Here is an 18,295-nt window from a genome sequence, read left to right as displayed (position 1 = left end):
GGTGATTCAGTGTAAGACATTCCATCTTATTCTTCAGTCTCATGGCAGACCCGCATAGAGCAGGACTTCTCAAACTTTAATGTTTGGGTGAATCACCTGGGGATCTTGTTAAAAATGCAGTTTCTGGTTCAGCAGGTCTGGGATGGGGCCAGAGATCCTGCATTTCTAACAAGCTTCCAAGGACGTGGATGATGATGGGCTTACTTTTGTAGCAGGCCATTAAATAACCAAAGGTATGAGTGAACTCAGGCTTAAAATATACTCTTTTCTTTTTTCCTGTTCAAGAAAAGTGCTTTATGAAGAACACTTTATAAAGTGATGGTGATAAACGCTTTCAAAATATTTCAAAGAACTGAACCAAGAAGGTATTTAGGTAAGTCATCTGTACTATTCCCCTGCCTTCAGGCAAGTAAAGACCAATATCAGGGACCAATGATTACTCCTTCTTTTTTTTTTACTAAATTTGTTTGTTTTTGGCCGCGTTGGGTCTTCGTTGCTGCAGGCCAGCTTTCTCTAGTTGCGGCGAGCGGGGTCTGCTCTTCGTTGCGGTTCGCGGGCTTCTCATTGCGGTGGCTTCCCCTGTTGCGGAGCACGGGCTCTAGGCACATGGGCTTCAGTAGTTGTGGCTCGCAGGCTCTAGAGCACAGGCTCAGTAGTTGTGGCGCACGGGCTTAGTTGCTCCGCGGCACGTGGGATCTTCCCGGACCAGGGCTCGAACCCGTGTCCCCTGCACTGGCAGGCGGATTCTTAACCACTGGGCCACTGGGGAAGCCCTCCTTCTTTTCTATAGCTCTGGTAAGTCTCACGTCCATCCCTCCCATCCCCACACCGTTCACATGCGTACAATTGTAGAAGCTAGCTACACATTCTGTACAGTCACAGAAAGAAATTCTTAATGTGTTGCATTACATCTTTATATTCTATTCCAGATATATCACTAACATTTTATCTATAAAAGAAATAAAGCTGAATCTTGCCAGTTTAATTTAGCTCATTCCTAAAGAGGCACCAGTGTGACACAATGCAGGGCTGGGGTGGGGTGGGGGAGGGGAGGGGAGCAGTCAGAGAACATGACAGAGCCTAAATTCTGCTACCGGCTTGGGGTGAGTCCTTGGGCAAGTCATTTCACCTCTTTTGATATCACTGTTTCAATCTATGAAAAAAAGGATGATCTCAGATTATTTCCAAATCTAAAAGACTCTCAGAGAATTACTTTAATCCAATCCGGTTGCTGTTACCCAGAGAGTGGAAGGCTCATCTCTCCCTGGAGGATTTCTCCTGCGGTCCTCACCGAATCTTCCTCAGGCCCCACAAGGAACACAAGTTGAGAAGCACCTACCCACCCTGAGATCCAGTACCCTAGAAATGGATGCTTGATGTCTTGCTGAGATTTATTTACCCATCCTGGGGGACGGGGGCGGGGGGTGTCTGGTTTTGCCAGGTTGTTCCCCCTGCAATCCGCTTTAAACTCCACCCCATTTCTGTTGCTTATGCCTCTGAGTAGGGGAATGTGTCGCTGATACTGTTTCTCTTAAGTCGACAAGCCAGTGAATGCCAACTCAGGACTCTCATCCTCCGGGCCTCCCGAGTAGTTTATCTTGTCCTCTCTTGCAGTCTTTGTCTGTTGTCAAAGCTCAAATAGGAAGACAAACCCTAGCCAACTGCTTTGTGCAGGGAAGACTCTCTCTTGACCCTAGTCCAGGAACACCTCCCGGCTCCCCGGCAGCAGTTCTGGCCTGCAATTCCTCCTCTGTTGATCCTCCCTATCAAAATGTTTTGACTTCAGGGCTTCCCTGGTGGCGCAGTGGTTGAGAGTCCGCCTGCCGATGCAGGGTACGCGGGTTCGTGCCCTGGTCGGGGAAGATCCCACATGCCGCGGAGCGGCTGGGCCCGTGAGCCATGGCCTCTGAGCCTGCGCGTCCATAGCCTGTGCTCTGTAGCGGAAGAGGCCTGCGTACCGAAGGAAAAAAAAAATGTTATGACTTCAAGCTTTAGCCTCCACAAAATCTGTAAAGCTCAACAATGGAACATCGTGTCCAGAGATCAAATCGCCTAATGACATCAAAGGGAAAAAAATCTGATTTCCTGACTGCCTTATGATTTTTTACTTTATTGTCCTAGGTTAGCCTTCTCTAATTTCGGAGCAAGGTGGTGACACTTCAGTCTCTTTGTCTTGAGATAGTTTTAGGACTGTAGGTGGTAGTGGGGAGGGTGATGGGGGATGGGGGCAGGGAGATGCCTGCAAAGGGAATGCGTAGACACAGGGTTGGAGTTGGATGATGAAGGAGGATGGGCTGACTTGGTCACCACGTGAGAGGGTTTCCAGACCTGAGCTGCTGGCCGAGGACCCCTGTCCTGAGGGTGGGAAAGCATCATATCAGGCAGGGACTGCACCGTGGCAGTGATGATGGACACCCTGGGATCCCCTAGGAGGTTCCCCGAGCCTCACTGTGGCTCTCCCTGACCCCTCTGGCATCTTCCTTCCGGCTTCTGCTGCTCTCTGGGTAAGCAGTGCACAGCCCAGGGAGCTATGTCCACGTGGTCTGTCCCCCCCACCATGATTTTCCTTGGTGCAGTAATTAGCAGAATGGGCTTCAAAGTTACAGAGTTCAGATCTGGCTCTGACACCTGCAAGTTATGTCTGCTCTCTGATTCCTCATCTACTATCCCATGGGGTTGCTGGGAGGATTAGGTAGAAAACACATGAGGACACCTTGTGGGCTACAGCACTATAATACTGTAGGCAGCCATGGCTGTTTACCCTGAGAATTATGGGCAGGTCTTGGGTCGAATCTGCCCCATCCTTATTCTTCATGTTCCTCTCTCATCTCCTACCGAGTACCAGTTGTTGACCTTGGGCAGCTCACTAAATGTCCTGTGCATCATTTTCCACATCTGTCTGATAAGGATAATGCTGGTACCTGCCTCGAAGGGTTGTGATGCTGATTAAATGAAGTGATTTAATGAATGTCTTAAACGAAGTTCTGAAGTACTGGAGGACAGTGTCTGGCATGGAGAAGGAACTCGAGAAATGGCTCTGTCTGTATTTGAGTGCACACAGTTTTGTTTTTTAACTGCACACCAAGGCCACCATCTTACTTTAAGGAAATCTCTATAAGTGTTTTAGGGTCATCTTTTACTTACACAGAGTTCATTCACATTTGATCTCTTTTAAAAAACTTTGTTATGAGAGATACCATTAAGTAAATAATACCATTCGCAAAGCTGTAGGAGCCCCATTTTTAAAAATTCCACTTTAAAAAATAAAAAGTATATATAATAGTCTACATATACATACATATACAGTTAGCATATGCATGGAAAAACTGGGGGAGACTATATTCCAAACTCTTAATACTGGCATCTTCAGGGGAGTGGGGAAAGGAATTACAGAAGACTTTTCATTTTCTGCAATACATATTTGTATATCATCAGAACTTTTAAATCATAATAACACGTTTCTTCTTTATTATATCAGAATAGTTTAAATATATATATCCTATGTATTAATATGCATGCTCCCTATAGAAGTGTTGTCTGGTGGAACAGACATAAATATCTTGCCTGGAAATTTAATCCCATCTTATCCACTCAATCCAAGACACACTAGAAACCTGTCACGGGCACAGGTGACAATAATCTGTCAACATTTTGGAAACCACTGGACACTTAGCATGTTCCTGAGGCAGAGACAGACGAAGAGGGAACCGTTGGGAATGATGTCCAGCGGTACAGCAGCAGACCCTGTGGACCTGTGGGCTCTGCCACGAGTCCATGTTACTTCAGACTCCCCTCAACCTTGATTCTCTGTGGCTTTCCAGCTCCTACTTCTGAATTTCTCCCTTTGGGGGATCTTTGACCTCCAGGCTCCCACTTCTTGATCCTGGCTCGACTTTCTTTGGTTTTCTGGTCCCTGATTTCTTGAGGACCTCTCCTGCCCCAGGTGCTCAGACACCACGACCACCTGTCTGGCTCCATTCGGGCAGCCCTGCCTGGCACTGGCCTGTGACACAACTCTGTGGAAATTTCTAGATATCTGAGAGGGAAGCTTCAAATGCGAAGACGTCAATCATATGGCTTTGCAACTCTCTTCTGATTAAAATGACATCTGCAGTATTTGCAGGCAGGCCAGCCATCTATGGTCTTGGTCTCTGTAGATTCATCCAAGTTGTCGCGTGTGTAACAGTCTGTACCTTCTTTATTGCTGAGCAGCATTCTCAGGTACGGATGTATCACTGTTTCATCATCCACCTGTTGTAGGATATCTGGGCTGTTTCCAGTTCTGAACTATTACTACAAACATTCCCGTGTGTGAACATAAATACCCATTGCCTTGCGATAAATGCGCAAGGGTACAATTGCTGAGTCATCGGGTAATTCATGTTTAAATTTGTAAGAAACTGACAAAACTTTTTTTTTTTTTTGGCCACGCAGCCACGTGGCTTGCAGAATCTTAGCTCCCCGACCAGGGACCAGGGACCAGGGATTGAACCCGGGGCCACGGCCATGAAAGTGCTGAGTCCTAACCACTGGACACCGGGGAATTCCCAGAAACTGACAGAATGTTTTGCAGAGTTGCTGCCGCATTTCACTTTCCCATCCGCGGTGTCCGAGTGATCTGGTTTCTCTGCAGCCCCTCCAGCATTTGGTGCTGTCACTATTTTCGTTGTATAGTGATATCGTGTGCAAGGCACTCCCGGTCCTGGGCTGAGCGCTCCCTTCCTGTGGCACTCAAGGTCTTCATGGGACCACAAGTCAAATGCATGGACTGAAATCTGGGGACAGAGGCGATCAGACCAGGCCCAGACCACACAGGAAGCTAAAGAAGGAGCTGGAAGGAAGAAAGCGAGGCGGAAAAGCTGAGGGACGGGGCAGGGCATAGAAGAAGTGAGTCTAACCGGCCTCAGCAGCACTTGCTAGGGGGCCTGGGGCTGATGGGTGGTGTGTTGGGAGTAGAGTGTCGTGTGTGTGTGTGTGTGTGTGGTCAGCAAGCAGGAACTTGACAGTGGTTCACCCAGTTAGCCCCTCACCCAACTCCAACTGCTAGGGACCAAGACAGCCGAACTTGTCTTTACGAGTAACACAGAAAAGAGGGCCCAGAATCACAGATCCCCAAGTGCAAATCCATACGGCACAGGGGGAGACCCTGACATCCTAGACTCATATTCTCCATGTAGCTGAAAAGGGTCTTCTATATTGCCTTTGATGAAACCATTTAGCAAAGCAGGTAAACACAATGTTAGGGAGGATTTTTGTCCCCTACCTGGCCCCGTATCCTAACTTTTGATTGCCAGCCTGCATTCGGACTCCAAGAGCCAGTAGCCTGGGGTCTGGGGTTTTTCCTACCTGGAGAGGGGGGGTGGTATCAGCGTATCAGGAGGCGGCCAGGGCCTGAAGGGCCCGCCCATTGACCTCCTCCCTCCCCCTGTAAGGTCTCTTCCTCTCCTGGGGGTTGCCAGCTGCTTCTGAGAAGCCTTTGGTCCGGTCAGAGGCCACCTCAGCTTACACTGCTGCCAGTAAGCACCCAGAGTTTTCCACTCCACAGTCCTCTGTCCCTCCCCCTCCACGAACAAAGGAAAAGGCACACGTACACACATGTTATTAAAATGAACTGTTTATATATCTCAGTTGAGTCAATACATTATAATGTATTAAAATGGAAAGGTACAAAATTGAAATAAATACTTTCTGATTCATGTATAAATCTTTTTTTTTTTTTTTTGTCAAGATGACTTTTATCGTCAGTACATGTCACAAGAAAACATTTAAAATGACACTGAAACAATCATTTAAATCATGGTGCATGGAGGAAAAAGGTAAAGAAAACAACTTTTGGCTTGTTTTGGCATGAGACCTTGATACAATTTGGGTTCCCCAAAACCATGTGAAGGGTGATAAAATAGAAATGCTCAAAACCGACTTAAAAAAATAAACAGGCTTTACAAAAACCCTCTTTTTGATGAACCCGGCCACTTCTCTACATGGTCTGCACTTAACAGTAGATACATTCAGTATTGTCCACGGGAAGACAGCAACTGCCTTTCGTTTTAAAGAGCTTGGTGGAGAGGCTGAAGGAGTATGCTGAGGTGAAGGTGGGTAGGATGTACAGGAGGAGAACAGAAAGTCAGGACGGTCTTCAGGAACGCCTCTGAGAATGGGGGTGCGGAGGGTCTCTGGAGCAAGTGTTGGCGCTGAGAGCATGAGTCCAGACCTGAAGCGAAGCAGGTGGGCAGGATGGAAACAGTGGCTGCTGTGGGGCAGGGTGGTCTCCCCACCTGAGCAGTTCTGGGTTCGCCCTCAGCCTGGGAACGTTTCTGTCTCAGCAAGAGGCTAACCCAGCGCTTTGGGGACAGGGCTGGGACTCTTTTCAGGCACAGCATCATGGGGGAGACGGGGACAGGTGTGGGGCTTCAATGAATGCCACGGAAGGGGCTTCCTCCTCTGGTTCCCGTCTTAGGTGGCTGTTAAGGCAATAAGGACTTCAGCAAACTAGAAGTTAAGGGCAGCTAAATTCAGCCAGATTGAAGGCAAACAAAAGGTGAGAAAGAGTCCCTTTCTCCTCAGCTACCTTCCCGCCCCAAGCACAGGAGGTCTCAGCTCACAAAGCTCTGAATCTATAGTATGCGGTAGCAGAGGGCTTGCCCTTTGGAAGGCTCCATGGAAAAGAAGGCTCATCCCTGGCTTTGGGCAATTTGACCCAAGTTTCCTTTCTCCAGACTCTCTTTCCTGAGGTCCTCTCAGGAGGGCAAGCTATGGTCACCCAGCTGTTGAGTGAAAAGTGGAAGCACCAAGGTTCACGCAGAGTTAGGGCAAGTCCTTGGCCACAGACCATCTGGCCCATCCCAGTGGCCTTGAACACTGTGTGTCCTGGAAAGCAAGGCCTGATGTTCGAATGCCCCAGTGAGACCTATGCTCAGCTGGAGAACAGGACTAGCCCTTCAGGGTTCAGAAATGTTCCCCCTACATCAGATGGAATGACGGCTACGAAGTCCATGGGAATGTGAGGTCCTGGGAAGGTTTGTGAGCTCATGTCTGGGTCCTCAGGGGAGTGAAAGAAGCTCCTTTGACCTGAATCCACTCACAGGGAAACGTACAGAAGACTGAACAGAACAGATGGAAGAATCTTTTCCTTTGCCCTTGTTCTGGAGTGAAGGAAATAGACCTTGACGTGCTACGGGAAGGATAAACCTTAACAGTTGCCTCCATTCTGGGCAGGCTGCTGGCAAAATGCAGGGTAATTTGACTGCTGAGGCCTAGAATTGAAGAACTGACTCTCAGGCAGTTGCTAAAAGGTACAGCTACTCACTCCAGCAAATGTGAGGTCAGTAAACAAGGCAATATCCCCTCTATCCTGTAGCACTAGGTTACAGCCTAACGCCAGAGCTCTCCGTGAGATGCCTGGGGCCCGAGGATGTAGTGACTTGGACACAGTGGCAGCTGTGATCTGATTACTCAGCACCCCCTCAGAAGGGGGCATTCATGAGGACCCGATGTGCAGAACGAGAAATGCCGTCTGGGGGCCAGTGCCCTGCCTGACTTTTCTCTTGTGGAAGCCGTATGATTTTGGTCCTAAGCAAAATGGGTAACATTTCTTCCAGGAATCCAAGGATTATAATAACAAATCTATAATAAAGTCAATGTGATCATCGAGCTGTGAGGGTACAGATGAAACAAGACTGGTCAGGAGTTGATCATTGTTGAAGCCCATTGGGAGTTCTGTGGGACTTCACCGTACAATTCTGTTTTCATTTGTGTTTAAATATGTTTTGAAATTATCCACAATACAAAACAAGGCCCCTTGGACGTTCTCTAACTTAATTCCTCATTTTCCAGACAGAACCCAGTGGTTAAGCACCCAAAATCACATGGGGAGTTCATGCAGTACCGGTACTAGAACCCAGCGTTCTTTCTGCAGGGATTAAGATATATGGGTTGGATTGACATACTTAAATCAATGTCAGGTTCTTGAGCTCTGCTCTTAGCACGCTGAGAAGCAGGGGTTTTTTTGTTTTTTAAATCCTGCCAATTAGCCCTAAGAACATAATAATAATGGTAAGTACCCTTCTCCCATAAAGCCACCAGTGGCACTTTCTGTGAAGGCTCTCTTTGGTCCCAGCATTTCAAAGGGAAACACTGTCCCCTAAGGTTTCCTGGGACAAAGCAGTCACTGTAGCTGCTTCTCAAGGGAACCACCACCAGGAAGGGCACTGAATGTCCTTCCTGAGCTCCTGGCCGTGTGCAGTTTTCTCTGGAGCCTGACTGAGGGCCCGGTAGGGGGAGGGGAGTGTCACACTTATGACGGGGGGGGGGGGGGGGGGGGGGGGGAGGCGGGGGCGGGGGGCGGGGGGGGGAGGTGTTAAGGGCTGGTATGGCAGCCATTGAAGGGAATAAATCCCTTTAAAAATCTTCAACCCAGGTTACTCGATCTCTTTAGAGAAAGAGCACTGTAATCTAATTGGAATCAAAGACATTAATCCATTTAATAAGAAAAAGACTTTTAAGAACTGGAGGCTTTGGAAAGGGAGACAGGAGACAGGGCTCTTCTCACAGTGATGACACGGGTAGGGAACCAAGGGGCCTCGGTAGCAAGTTGTAGACTTTAGTTTGAAAATTAAAAATGTTCTAGATACATCCTTGTAAGCTTATGAGGACACACCTCAAAGGGTGTATTCCCAAAGGAAATCAGGCCATAAAAGCCAGGCAGTCCCAAGTTCCCAACAGGGAGAAGGTGAGGTCAGAAGACCTGCACCAATTTTAGAAGAATAACACCCAGGAAAGTTCCGGGTCCATCATTCTGCACAAGGAAACCACGCTTTGGGTTCTGGTGGCTCAGCTGAGATGAAAGTTAGCAGAGAGAGGTGAGATTGAAAAAAAAAACCAAAAAACAGAAGGAATTTATAGTAAGAATTATGAACATGAGCCTGGATTTTAAATGTGTGGGCTTCCCGAAACAGCTAAAAGAAACTGTGGAATGTTCTCGTAGAGAGATGACATGCCTTGGGCATGGAAGATGTCCAGGAAAGTTGTAATGGCTGAAGGAGAGATGGGGTGCCTGGGTGGATGGACAGACCCCTCCGATTATTTAGAAAAATCTGTTCTGGCAAGAGACTTAGTAAGTTATAGATTTCAATTCTGCTATTTCTTACTCTCAATTGTTCTTCCTTGTCCCTCAAAATATAGGTTAAATAAGATATCAGCTCATTTCTTATTCAATACCCTAAGCTTCTTAACTTGGTTTACAGGGAGCTGGGTTTGGAGAGGGCGTGTGTCTATGTGTGTGTTCACGTTGCCCACAGTAACTGAGAAAATAGATGCATTTCTTCCCCAGAAACTTATATAAAACATGACGGTTTGGGAAATATCTGAATTTCACAAATTAAAAGAAGGTCTCTGAGCTACCGCTTGTAAGTCAGGAGAGGGACAAACGAGCATTGCCGTGGGGATCTGATGTAAATTTCTAAATGTGTTCCTTTGGGAAAATTACTTCCTCTCTCTGGACTGGAGTTTCCTCATCTTGCCACTATGCGGTCAACCTTGACTCTGAGGGAGTGTAGCAAGTGCTACTCAACCTAATGAAAATGTCAGTATATCCTGAAAGATGTCCATGGCAATGGTCAGTAATGGGCTCGGTGCTCACGGTCACGTACGTCCCAACAAGATGAAGTGCGCATGACAAGCGACTGACCTCTGAGGTCTCCACTCGGAAGAGTGAAAACAGCAGTAAGCGCTTGTTTCCACCTGGTTGCCTGTCAGGACTGATGTTTCACTGCAAAGCCAAGAAGCCTGAAGACCTCAGAGAACTGGCTGTGTCTCTAGATCTGAGGTGGAAGGAAAGGCCCATTTGGAGACAGTTGAATTTTTCTGCCAAAAGACCAACGTCTGCAAAACCACAAATGCTGGAAATACAGGTGCTTCTAATACCAACTGTGCATGTTGTTTCCTAGCAGTCAGGGTAGGGAGAGTCTATCAGTTTTTGGTGGGAAAAAATAGAGCAGCAATCTCCTTGTGTGCTCGGGGAAAAGCAAGCCTGTGATTTTGACTCGATTAGAGAAAAGATAGGATTCCAGGGGACAGAAAGTCAATTCCATTCACCAGAGATATTGCCTACCAATCCCACCTCCTTCCAAGCTGGGCAGGAGCCACCTCACAGAAGAGAAGACTTCGGAAGCCAGGGTAGTGCCAAACCAGGGTGGCTCGTGCCTTTTAAGACACGTCTTTCCCCTGAACAGGCCTAGATGTCCTGAGGAGGAGAGAGGATGCTACCAGCACGGTCTCCAGACACACGGCAGTCACATCTCTTAGGTAAAGACCACTCTTGCTCTAAGTGCACTGAAGATTCAGGAAACTGTAGTTGCCTCCCCTCGTCCCACCCCAAACACTGCCCTTCCTCATCTTACATCTGGGGAAACTGAGGCACAGCAAGGACAAACAGTTTTTCTGCAGCTCTCATACTGATCTAGTGACACACCTGGCAGGAGAACCCAGGGCCCCTCTCTCTCTGCCTCTCTCATTCTCTCTCTCTCTCTCTCTCTCTCTTTTGACATCTTCCATTGCCTTTCTGCTTCATTCGCATTTAAAGTCTGTCTACCTGTCTATTTATCTATAATATATGTTCTCTTATGTATAAAATATAAATAATTTGTAGATTTCTGCTTAACTCCCTGTCCTTTTCTCTTCCTTTACATAACTTGGTTTGGAAACAAAAATAGATGTTCCATGGCGAGGGAAAACCACAGTACTGCTCAGAGGAACAGACCTCTGGAAGGAGAGATGACAGCCTTTGTCTGTTGGGCTGGGGGTGCTTCAGATCTGGACTGTACAGCAAATTAAATGGAACACAACTCATCAGAAATCAGCAATGGAGACATCTGTGCCAGACGACGTGAACTTCCACCACCTGGTTTTAAGGAACAGTAAATACAATAGAGATAGATAGATACACTATGCTGAATCTCGAGTCATAAAACAAGTTGTAAATAGAATTATGCTAAATTAAAGACGGACATCATAGGGAATAGTCTGGTCAACAACCAATCACCGTTAGAATCAAAAAAGTAAACCGGCCTTTTCACTGAGTACCTCCACGACATTTCTCAATGCACTAAGTACATTTTAACCATGCAAAAATACACAGACATCTTAACTAGGTTGTTTTTTTTTTTTGTAAAAAAATCAAACACCAACAATATGCATTTTTTTTGTTAATTATATTGGTTAAAGTAACAGCCAGTGGCTGCCAAGTATCAGATACATCATATACATATTTTTATACAGAATCTGGACAACACAACATTACACATCAGAGAGAGAAAGAGAGAAAAAGAGAAAGAGATTATTTGTTCCTTGGTGGGTTTGTTGCTGTTCAGTAAAAAAAAAATAAAGTAAAAATATGAGAAGCAATGCTAAGAAGGAAAACACTTCAACAAGTTAGGAATACATAGGGAGAATTGCTAATCAGAAGTACAGGAGGAAGAGAGTTCATAGTTAGGTCTGTGTCTAGAATTTTCTTCACTAAGAAGCAAAAGTGCACAACAGGTGTATTGGTTTGGAAAAGCAGAAAGAGCGATTAACATCATGCTGTCTGGTTCCCAGCATGTTTCCAGCGAGAAGAAAAAAAAAAACAAACCATAATCACAAATTAATTTCACAAGTTTTGTTTTAAAAATGTCCTCCCTTACCCAAGAAGCTGGGTAGTGCAGGGGTCGGGGCAGCTGAGTTTCGAGAGTCCTTGGCAAAGGTTTGGCCAAAACCATTGGCCTTAGATTAGTTGGAGATATGAGCTGTCTGTGGGAATTCACGCAGTGGAATGCGACGTCGGCTCACTGGGTCCCCAAGCTCCCCGTGCCAGCTGGTGATCTGGAGGAGGGAGCACACAACCCACTGACAGGCCTGCTAGCCAGGCCCCAGTCCTGCCCCTGAAACATTTGGCGTCAACACGATCCTAAGAATTCAACCTGGAAAGAAACAAGACCTTGAACACAAGCTATGGAAGCACTACCATGGTCACGGTTAGATACAAAAATGTGAAAATTCAGATGTAATCAAAAATACAAAATCAGTTTCGATAAGATTTGCTTTTTGTGTGTCTGTTTGTTTTTAAACCATTACAGTGCAAGGTTTTTCAAATTACAGTAAAAGTTATGTGTCTTCTTACAGTAACTAGAGTACGTAGCTGATTTTGCTCTGCTGGAATCAGAGGTCCCTGATAAGTGAGGATGCACCAATCTGAAATCAACCCAGCACAAGAAATGGATGTCTCAACAGAAACACAGTTCACCAGGGCTTTCACCCCTTCGAATTGTAACAAAAGATGGTGTCCTTTGTGCAACTCATTAGCGTGAGTTTCTTCCTCCGTTGAAAAAAAGAAAAAGAAACGGATGGTATTAAAATTCCAACAAGAAAAGGACTGGAAATCTGGGGCTGAAGGGCAGAGCATCTGAAGGGAGTTTCCCGCGTCACTGAGCTTTCCCATTGTACTTAAAAATAAAAAGAATTGTTTCAGCATGAGCCTCCTTGGGCAATGCTACTTTGTGCTTCAGTCCCGCTCCACACTCCCCATCCCAGGCTGCTGGGAAAGGAAGCAGCACCACCTCACAGGGTCAAAGGAAACCGTGATGGAGGTCACGGCCTTGTGCCATCAAGAATTGCCCCCCAGGAAAGGACAACGGAACTGCTAAGAAGGGCTGGGGGGCCGGGGTGGGCAGGGACTGAGGAGCCTTCGTCTGGCAAAAGGACGGTCCTTGTCAAGGCCACTATCAGAGCCAGTTCTGGAAAGGATGCAGAGGAAGGAGTCAAGAACCGCAAATCATATCTCAGAGGAAGAGCCACCGTTGCCCCAGAGCCTGCCTTTGGGAGGTGGGCAAGTGGCCCAAAGAGGGCCACTGGCTAAGTGAAGTGACAAGGCGACAGCCTTCACGTTCATGCCGTGGGACAGGAGAAGAAGGAAGGGTAGTGAGGAATCATGCTCTTCCACTCTAGAACCAACAGTCGGCCTGGGTCAGAAGATGCAAGACACCCTGGAAAGCCTCAAAGAGCCCTTGTCTCCGTTCCAAGGGGAGCGGGCGGATGTTGGCAGCCGTGGGCACAGACACCAAGCCAGAAGCCTGCGGGGGCCACGCAGAGCCCCCGTTCCTCCCAGCCCGTCTCGAGCCTCATCCTCAAGCCCAGACCCACGCAGAACTCGCTCTGAATTCTTCCTAACTCAGTGGGGCAAACTCTTCCCAGGTTTGTTGAAATTAAAAGGGGACAGTTTTCGACAGCCAAGGCTGTCACTCAGGGCCTGGGATCCGCCAGTCCTGCATAAAGGGTGGGCAGCCCAGTCTCCCATCCCCCTGGGATGTGGCCTGGGTGGCGGAATCTACCTGCCTCACACGAGTGACCTGCGTAGGTGAGCGACCCCTTTACTCACACCCACATCCCCGAGAAAGAGAAGAAGCACACATTCCTCCGTCCTCTACCTTTGAAATAGAGTGTGAGGTGCTGCACTCAACTGTTTGGTTGTGATCTGGTCACTGGAGGAAATCTGGGCTTGCTCTGCACATTTTGCTACGTTCCTCAAGAAAAGAAAGCTCCGCCAGACCCTGCAGGCCCAGCGCCTCCACACGGCTCTGGCTCTGCTGCCCAGCGGGGAAGTGGACTGCCATGCTCAGCCGAAGCACGAGGCTTCCCCCAGCACACCTCCCTGGCTTGTTCTGACCCTAGGGGTTGTGGAATCAGGCAGACCCTGTGTGTGTGTCCATCGTTTTTAGCATGAGATGCTCACGCATCCTTATCCCTTTGGCCATAAGAGACCCTGCGCCTTCCTAGGCTCCCCGATCCCATTTCTTACCCAGCCTACCCAGAGTTCACTACCCAACCCGACCTGTTCTAGCAAAGCAGTTGCTCTAGAAACATTCTCTGTGCTCGTCCCCCAGCTCTGACTCGAAATACAGCCCACAGCCTGGTCCTCTGGTGTACAGAGGTGGTGGGACTCCAAACAAGCCCTCTGCTCACAGCTCTGGGTGCCACTAAGGGGCTGGTTACCTCCAAGCCAGCTGCGGTCTACAGGGACCGCTGACCATGGGTCTCCCCTCCAGTGGAGGACTTTTCAAAGGTGCAAGCTGCTTTGCCCGAATGGCCTCAGCAAACGCCTGCGTTCTTCCTGAGCTAAATCCCAGAAGCTCTGCCCGGCTAGATCCGCTCTCTCCAAGTGGTGTGTTTCTAATCTGGCAGCTGGCCACTGAAATATCATTTGAGGATTCGTGATCACAGGTGTATTTACACAAGCGAAGGGACAGGATGAAGTTAGGGAATGAAATGATATGTAGTGTGGCTTGAAGGCGAAAGAAATGCTCCAAGATTCCTCTGTGCTGAGTTCCTACTGCTGTCCCCAGGCAAACACGAAGCCCGGTGAAAATGTACAGAACTGGGCTGTGACGCCCCGTTTTGGGTTCCTGGGACTATTTCGTACTATTTACCATTAATTGTGGAGCTGCCCTGGCTGAAAGAGATTTCCAGGAGTGGTGTTGCAGAGCATAGGTACCATCATCCCTGGGACAATGCTGGGGGAAGTGGGGTGGTCAGTAATCTCTACACCTCCAATACGGCTGATTCTCCTCTCATGATGAGCGGATGCTCTGGTCGTTACCCCAATACACTTAAACTGTTTGACAACAACAGAAGAGGGATTGAGCGAAACAAAATGTTTTTTAACCTTCAAGATACATATTTTGAGTATGTTTATTAAGACGGTGAGAAGTTGGTTTCATCTTTTCTTTTAAAGCAAGAGAAATATAGTTGAATTGATTTCGGAGATGTTTACATTCCATTTAAGGAAGATCTCCTAGGTTCTTATAAACATGAGGATGAGTTTAAAAGGAAAAGCTACCTTTTTTCCCCTGGGGTATTTTAGTTCACAGTCTAGAGACAATTAAGAGCTTCACAGACATTTGTTGAGTGAGTGGGTGTATTGATAACAGAATTTTAGGATGGGAAGGGACCTTAGGGAGTGTCGTCTTCATTTGGCAGAAGAGAAACTGTCCTTGAGCTGATTCAGTGGGTTGGTGGTGACTCCAGTGGCCCTGCTTCTGCATATGGATTGCAGGGAAGCGGGACCCTGCTTGGAGGGGAGATGGGGCTGGAGCGCAGCTCTCCTTGGCCCTGTGATGTAATAGCACAGCTTCCTAAACAATCTGTGTTTCTACCACAGAAGTCCTTCTACCCTGCTCTCATCCAGCCATGCTTAGAGCAACTGGATAAACTACTGATAGGCTTATAGTGGTCCAGTTGGCTGAACTGAACTAGGAGATTAAGGAATTAACAATAACTTTTAAAAGTGCACTATTTCTCATCACTGTTAAACATCGAGGACTTTAAAAAAAAAAAACCCCACCACCTATTGAATAATCTGTAGCTTTAAAATGAACTTACTTGGAGATTAATATGTAATATTTTAGAGATGGGCACCTGGTTAGTGATGGATGCAATAAGTGTGATATGTCTCGACTTCAAAAACTCTTTTGATAATGCAGACCTCATTATCATTATATGTCTTGACCTCAAGACATATCTCAGCATTCACCATGAGAACAGAACAGTGCCCCCAAAAGGATCATTCTTAAGAGGAATTAATGACAATTCTTCGTTGGCCTAAAGGGGCATCGTGAGTGTTTTGTGCGGACCAGCCCAGGGCTTCGTATTTCACAGGGAACCTTAGAAGGTTAGCTGACTGATACAGTCATGCGATTGCGCCTCGTTTCTCTCGTGGCTCTTCCTAAGGGAATAGCCTTCTCTCTTGTTCTCTGTAACCCATGTACACGTTCATAGCATATTGCAGAACCTACACTTTGTAAGCCCATAAACTCAGGATGGAGGTATGTGTTCGTGGACATGAAGAAATGATGGCTAAGAACAATAGCTAGAATGGGGTAGGAATGTTGAGTTTCACATCTCCTAGAGGCAAGGCAGTAAAGAGGTCTCCTGGACTGAATGCTTGTGTCCCTGCCCAAATTCCATACGTTGAAGCCCTAATTCTTAATGTGATGGCATTTGGAGGTGGAGTCCTTGAGAGATCATTTGGTTTAGATGAGGTCATGAGGGTAGAGCCTCCATGATGAGATTAGTGCACTTATAAGAGGAGGAAGAGACCAGAGCTCTCTCTTTCTGCCACGTGAGGACACAGCAAGAAGGCAGCCATCTGCAAACTAGGAAGAGACCTCTCACCGGACACCAGACCTATGACACCTTGATCTCGGACTTTCCAGCCCCCAGAACGGTGAGAAATAAATGTTTGTTGTTTAAGCAACCCCCCAACCCCAGTCTATGTTATTTTATTATAGAAGCCCAAACTAAGACAGAATCCTTTCCTGATCTACATCCCTTTTAAAGCTCCAGGTCAAGGCTAACGTGATTATGGATGAAGCAACCTGTTTTCTTTCTAGAGCAATCTATCTTCGGGTAAGGGGAATCTTCTCATTACTCTCCTCTCTCTGTCTCTTCTTTCTGGTCGAGCCATTTTTCCCAAGACAGCATTGCTTTTGAGCAGGGTTCCTGGTGATCTTACAAGAGGTATCTGCTAAAAATGGTGGTCAAGGGAACCAATATATTGGTGCACACTGGGGGTTACTTTTAGGGAAAGGAGAGGAAGAGTAGGGGACACATTGTGTTAAGGTCTTAAATCCAAAGTGTGCCACCCACGAGGAAAGCTCAGCAGTCTTTCAGAAAGACAGGTGGAGGCAAAGAGCTGACAACACCCGTGTCATCTCCTCCCCATTAGAGCTCAGAGAGCTGTATCTGGACTCATCACGTTCAGGCTTACCCTTCAGCCCTCGATGCACAGGTTTTAGTTCCCCGCCCAGACTGTGAATTACCTGAGGACAGGGCCTAATCCAACACCTGGGATACTTTCTGGTTGAAAGGTGAGTGAGTAAATAAGGAGACTAAATTATGAAGAGAATGAACAGACTGGCCGTGAGTCAAGAGTCCTGAGCCCTTGGTTCTCAAAGAAGGGGCTCTCCTTCACATCAGGAAAGATTGCTGCAGCTTTGACAGCTGGGGTGAGGCCAAGCCAGGTCTTCACAAGCTTCCTGAAGCAGAGTTAGAGCCAGGGTTGTCCCGGGTCTGTGGGGCAGTCCTTCTGGAGGCAGGAGCTCTTGTTGAAGGCAGAGCTTTGCGGTCTGCATTTTTTGTTTTGTTTTGTTTTATTTTTTTTTTAGCAGCTTGGGCTCCGAAAGATAATGGTGACACTCAAAGCCCTGATTTCCTCTCTACAACACGGGTGGATCCTGATCAAAAAGCCCCTCGGGAGAAATCAGAGGAACACCGATTGACTTAAAAATATGTTGTTTAGGCCCCCCCTTTTTTTTTTTCCAGAGCACCACTGGAAATCAGGGAAAGGGTTTCTTTCCCATATGTCGACTCAAGCTGATACCTTGAGTATCAGGGGCCTTGTAGCCTGATAGAGTAGCAGGGGCCCTACTCTTCGCCCATTTCAGTAGGAGTTGTTTATACACAAGTCAAGCCATTTGGGTTGTTACAGGCTTAGATAAATGTCTCACTCTAGGGTGGACCCTCAGAGTTCCATTAGGCAGCAAGAAGGAAAGAAAGGTAAGATGACCCCACCAGTTTAAGTAAGGGGTGTGCACCTTTTCAATCAAGACACCTGAGCCCACATCGTGGTTTGTCTTTCATTAATCAAGGGAAGTTGGGCAAATCATTCAAACCCCTATGTCTCTTTCCTCCTCTGTAAAATAAAGCCCTACATTAGGTTCCCACAGATAATAAGGTCACTAGTAACTCATTCTTTAAAAATAACTTGTGCAAAGTAGCAGCCCACCTTTTGTGGATGGATGCTAGGCTGATACGTTTAGTCTGTCAGCCTCAGGGATGCAGGGGGTCATCATCCCTCTCATTCTAGAAAGAGTCCAGGCCATGGATTGGCAACAAAGACTTATTTTATGGAGGTTAAAGAGGGAATGACTATAATGAACCAGACCAAGGAAATTAGGGGATTCCAATTAGAGGGCCAAGCCCATGTATTCTATTAACAGGGTCTAATGTTCGGAACAGCCACCCCAGCATGTCCACTTAGACATGCTGAGGATCTGAGGTCTGTACCAAAGGCCAGGCCACTCCGAATAGGAAACGTGAATTCCAGGAAGGGACCCATCGGTGGGTAGGGTCTCACGCTTGCCCTGCTTCTTTGTGCCTTGCATCTCTCATCCAGTGTCTGAATGTCTTTTGTTATTTACTCTCAGAACATGAAATTAAGCCGAAGAAACTGTGGGGTAATCTGTGTGTAAGGCTGAAGGAACTGGGC

This window comes from Delphinapterus leucas, chromosome 6 (assembly GCF_059928025.1).
Source record: "Delphinapterus leucas isolate spDelLeu-1000000601 "Yukka" chromosome 6, BTC_Dleu_Yukka2, whole genome shotgun sequence".
Taxonomy (NCBI): Eukaryota; Metazoa; Chordata; class Mammalia; order Artiodactyla; family Monodontidae; genus Delphinapterus; species Delphinapterus leucas.
The sequence above is the reverse complement of the archived record's forward strand: the minus strand, read 5'-3'. Positions refer to the sequence as shown.